The sequence below is a fragment of the Myodes glareolus genome, chromosome X (assembly GCF_982192425.1).
Source record: "Myodes glareolus chromosome X, mMyoGla1.1, whole genome shotgun sequence".
NCBI lineage: Eukaryota > Metazoa > Chordata > Mammalia > Rodentia > Cricetidae > Myodes > Myodes glareolus.
Window position 1 is genome coordinate 88,264,034 of NC_142053.1, and position 6,000 is coordinate 88,270,033.

Here is a 6,000-nt window from a genome sequence, read left to right on the forward strand (position 1 = left end):
CTTACATTATAAGAGACTGGAACTTTTGCTGGACTTCACAGTCAAAGTTAATAATACGCCTTAAATGTTACTTAAGAGTTAAGACTGATAGTCTACTGTGTACTCAAACTGTTTAAATTACCTTTAAGAGAACAATGTAACACCTTTACTCGCCTTAGAATTCCATGTAATCTCGATTTACAACCTAAGATAATGTATAACTACAGTCTGAAGTTAGGTACTCTTCCATGCCCCTGGCCCAAAGTAATGCAGATATATTGTTTTCTGAAAGCAAAAATAGAGAAGTTGAAAGCAATTTCCTAAATTCACCATAAAGGTTAAGAACAACCATTTATGAATATTGGTCAATAAACAGGGATGTTTATTGTCTATGCTATTTGGGATCGGTGGGATCCAGTGACTTAATCCCTTGTAAAACTCTGTTAAAGAGTTCTGCAGTATATCTCATTCTTTCCCCATATGATACTTTGCATGCTGTTCAGTAAAGACATAGGGAAGTCCTTTGTTAGGAACAGACACCACTCATAAAAACAGATGCATTCAGCTCATACAACAGACACAGAGACACCCTATGTAGATACACACAGAGACGGAGACATGGGGGACAAACAGATTCACAAGATAGCTTTCCGACAGGTATAGATTCATAGTCATACAACAGACAGTGGACAGAAAACACATGGATCATGAAGTAAAGAATTCAGCTCTGGACTTGCTCTTGGTTAAATGGCCCCTAGAGGAGTGTTTTTACTTCTTTCCTTAATTGGTGATTCACAATTAATCACTAATGGGTATAATCCATGCACTTTTTCTCCACAATATTTTACATCTCTTCGTCTCAACTCAACCATTCTCTTAGCTTATAAATATGCTCAATGCAACTATTTTCTTGAAAGAAGCATTTCCCCTTTATCCTGAATAATGCTTTAGTCTCCTGCAAGTGTCTGCTGCTACCTTATCAACTTTTCTCCTTACCTAGGGATCCAGAGTAGATATTTTTACTTTTAATTTTTACTTTTTCCTCTCTAATGATCATAAAACAGAAAAATGGCAAAGTACTACATAATGTGCTATGAAGTTTCAAATTATTTAGGGTATAGAAATAGTAAATAAATAAGTTAATGGAAGGAGACAGGGAAAGAACAGAGAATATACACAGTTAAATAAGAGAAAGAGTAGAGAAGAATGCTGTAGAGAAGGGAACAGAACAGTGAGACATTAGGGGGTCAAGATAAAATGGAAAAAAAGTGTTTGCAAGTTGTGCAAAATGGCTAAAACACAATCAGGTAAAAGTAAGAAAAGGAATTAAAGAAAGGTGTGAAACTATTGAAAATGAAGTCAAAATAGTAATACATATAAATTAGGAAGGAAGAAAAATGGAATATTGCCCAAGAATGAAAGAACTGTATAACCAAAATTTTATATATATATATATATATATATATATATATATATATGAAGGAATATGTGAATATAGCAAACATTCTTAAAAGAAAAATTTAAATACAATGAAATAAAAATCTGTTAAATATGCAAAGGAGTGAAGAATTACAGGAAACTTTAAAAGGATAATGTGCTGGAGCAGCTTCTTTGTGGGTCCTCACAGATTGAAGATGGAGCCTGGAGAGTTGGTTCAGCAGTTAAGAGTACAGGTTGTGCTTCCAGAGGACTCAGGTTCAATTCCCAGCACCCATATGGCACCTCACAACCATTGTAACCCTAATATCCCATGGTGAGCAAACATATATGCAGGCAAAACAGTCCGACACTTAAAGATTATAAAAATAATGAATATTCCCCATTCTACTCATGAGGATGGGATCAATTACATTCGTAGACTCTTGTGTGCTCTGCTTTATGCTCTTGTGGAGTTTACATTGGACAAGTACATCACATCTGCCAATTGTTTTCACTATAATTATTTTCCTTTGTGTACCGGGGCCTCTACTGGCCACACTTAATATTTGCATTGTATGTTGTGAACTCCCATGACTTTCCAGATGACACTCCCATTTTTAGCTGAAAGATGGCTCCCAGATACAATGAACGTGTGAGAAGCAACACAGCAATCAGATGGGGGAACTTGTCTTCATACTTCCAAGACATCCTGAGCATTAATCACCCTGTTGGGAGGATGAAGCTGTGGGTACCATGCACATTTCTGGAATTTCAGAATCCTTGAGCTCTGTGGCAATGAAAAACAGGTAGCTCCAGATTTGATCCACATTGGCTTCAGGCTCAGAGCTATCAAACTCCAGTTGACAGGTTGATAAGCTCTGTCTTTATACATGGAAAGTAGGGTTACCTTTCCCTAACACTTCTTAGCTGAATAAAACCTGCCACCTACATTTGGCTAGTCTACATTTAGTTGCTCTTGCTATGCACAGCTACCTCTTGGAGACTTTCCTCACCTGAAGAGTGTGGCATGCCAAACTGAGGCTTCCTCTCTGGACCTTTGCTCACCCAAGGGTTGTAGCACACCAAGTTGAGGTTTCTTCACCTGCAGATCTTTTCTGATTTCAAACCTCTGAGGTGCAGCAGGTTTTGGGGATTTGTTGTTTGGGGTATTTTTTTTTTGGTTGTTGTTGTTGTTGTTTTGTTCTGTTTTTGTTTGTTTGGTTGGTTGGTTGTTTTTTTTTTTTTTGGTTTTGTTTTTTGAGACAGAGTTTCTCAGTAGCTACTGAGCCTGTCCTGGAGCTAACTCTGTAGCCCAGGCTGGTCTCGAACTCACAGACATCTGCTTACCTCTGCCTCCCAAGTGCTGGGATTAAAGGCACCCGCCGTGCCACCAACGCCCAGTGACAAGATTTTTTTGTGTTGTTTGTTTGCTTTTTGTTTGTTTTGTTTTGTTTTTGTTTATTGAGGCAGGATTTCTCTGTAGCTTTGAACTCTCTCTCTGTAGACCAGGTTGGTCTTGAATTCACAGAGATCTGCCTGTCTCTGCCTCTTGAGTGCTGGGATTAAAGGCATGTGCCACCATGGGCCATGGTACTGCAGTTTTTAACAATAGGTTTTCTCTCAAGACAGTGCCCAATTGCTGCCCTCTAAGTCATATAATCTGACAAGTGGTGCAATTCACCCTGTCCTCTGAAAAAAATCACTGTTTCATCAAAACCTGAATAAGGAATGATAGGGTTGTGAGCTTATCCTGATTGTGGGGGACTGCCCAACTTTTAATAGTTTATCTCTTAGAAGTGGCTTCTGGCTTCCTTCTCTATATTAGAGAACTGTTCAGTTAAGCCTGTGTTGAGTTTACTTCTGTGCATCATTCATTTTTTTTCCTATTCATTTGCATACTCCTTCACGCCCTCCCCCCACCATGGAGTTCTGAAGCTCTTTCTCTATTTTTCTCTTTAGGGATATAATTTTTTTTTGTCTAACTGTTCTTTCCCAGCTCACACTGAGGCAGCCGATAGTCCGTCATCTTACCCAGAAATTCAGAAGTTCAAGGTCTCTGAGATCTAAGACTAGTTCTGCTGATGCCTTTATTATGTTTTGCTTATTCTTGCCACGTGACAACAGAATCCGTGTATACTAGGCCGGCATCTTATTGATGATTGCATTTCAACATTTTTGGATGTCTTGAATTTAGTAGATATTATATAATATCTTGATATTATAGAATAACTTGTTAAAAATGAGTCAAACTGACCTGCCCTTTTCTGTAATCCTCAGTGTACATAGATTAAATCCCTTTGTAAATTGCACCTCCCATTAAGCCTGCATGTATTCACCTTTTTCTTAAATAATGCGTTTAAACAGGATTATCTTTATTAGCCCTGCCTTCATGAAAAGGGATAAACCACTAGATAATCTGGGTCCTGTTTCTAGTGTTTTCTAGAATGTAGGACCTGAACTCTTGGCATTTTTTTCCTTTGTGACAACATGAAAATGAATTTTCACTTGCACTAAAATATTAATTGATAGCAGAGGAAGACAGCACAGACACATGTGACAGAGAGAAACCATATGGAGATTTTAATCTTCTGACAATTATCCACAAAGTAGATACCCAAGCATATAATCAAGAGTTGGCAATGTATATCCATTATTCACAATTAGAAACTGTTTAAGTCATTCATTTATTCTAACAAGTATAAAACAGACTAAAATCATAAACTGCATCATACATTGAAAATGATAATCTTTATGAAATTATAACATTTACTCAATAATTTTATGCAACTTGCAAGCTGTAATTCCTTTATTATAAATTCAGTTCACTTTTCTTGGTAAGAATAGAACAGTAATTGAATGCCTACTATGTGTTATATACACAAAGACTATGCCAATATCTCATGACACCCAGAACTCTTACCGGTTACTTTTTATAGATTATGGAGCTGAGCTCTAGAGAAGCAAGATTATTTTTCCTGCATTCTAACCAGAAAATAAATATGTGTGAATGTTTAGGTTCAATTTTGTTTGGTGGAACAACTGTTTCTAAACTCAGAGTTTCTGATCCAATATGTATAGAATGGAGTTGAGAGTTTGTATTTTACCAGTGTTAGATCATGCAAACATTTCTGCTCTGACAATCATATTACCAAAACTATTGCTTCCCGGAATCTAAGTATGAAAAACCTTAAGCCATTTCATGTTGGGCATTCTAACCAGGGGCAAAAGGCTCATTGTTGTGCCACAGAAGAATTATAGCTGATCAGTGTCCTGAGAGTGGTTGGGTAGAACCTGCATAAACTGTTCATTTGGTTCATAATAGTCTTGTTATTTATTGCTAGTGTGTACTATATAAAGGTTAGTTCAAATGAGTGACAAGCACTGATCTAGCTCATCTGGTCACTTGATGTCTGAAGCTTTACCACGAAAACTATCTAACAGAGGTTTACATGGTTTCTGCGTTAATGCCTCCAGAGATGGGGAGCTCATTCACCTGGGAAAGATTCAGTCTTATTTTTAGACTGCTTTAACCTGAATATTAGAAAACTCTTCCTCTAGAGTTGGAGGAAGGGAGTGTAGAAGAGAAAATATCTAAATTATAGCTTGTCAGTTCAAATTGCAGAAAGTTTACGTGATTTTTTCAGCATGTCCATCATTTACTTCAGGAACGTTATTTTTAGTGCTTAACAAATTATCCCTGAAATCTAACAACTGAAAACAGATCACACTTGTTATTTCGCAATTTATCTGGGTCAGTTTTGGCCCTCTGTTTCTGTAACTCTTTCAGGCACTTGCATGTCATCTTGTATCGGTTGGGCTATACACATGGTGAAGCTTAATTTTTCAAACTTATACTTCTAAGTCCATATTGCGGTTAGCATGATTCAAGGGCTTAAAAAACGCTCTAATGGGCTGCTTCAGTTCCTTACATATTATTAAGCAAAGGTTGCCCTCTGTTCTTTGCCAAATGAACCCAATCTGAAATTACTTTTACCTAAGTCTAAGAACTAGAAAGTGATTAGAAAGAAAGACTCTAGGAGCAAAAGGGAATCATGATCTTTGGAGACCTCATTTTAGCCATGATTTCCCTTTCACCAGATTCTTAGAAGCAAGCTATTAAGTCTAATCAAGATTCAACTGGATGTGATTACACAAAGAAATGAATACCAGCAATCAGGTTAGTCTATCTTCTAGCCTGACTCCTCTGATAGTTTTTGAAATTCTCCCTGGCATATCCTCAAAGAGGTAGGTTTTCAATGCCTTGGATTAAACTGTACAAAGACTAAGCCACAAAGTATAGCCTAAGATGGCAGGCAGCAGACATTCTAGCTTCTAAGACAGTCTCTGTTTTTCTATTTTTTCCTTGCTAGCAGCTATTTGATTTTATTCAGAGCAGTGATAGAGCCAGCTCCGTGTCCAGGCTCCCTTTGCAGAGGATAAATAAGAAGTAGGAGTAGGTCCTGTAATTCAAGATTTTGGGAGGCTGAAGAACAAGGATTATGGTTTTGAGGAAGTCAACCTGTCTTAACAAAAAATAAATTAAGAAACAGAATTGTCAGTGGCTGGGTCTATGGCAGGCGACCCCAGCCCCTGGGGAGCTAC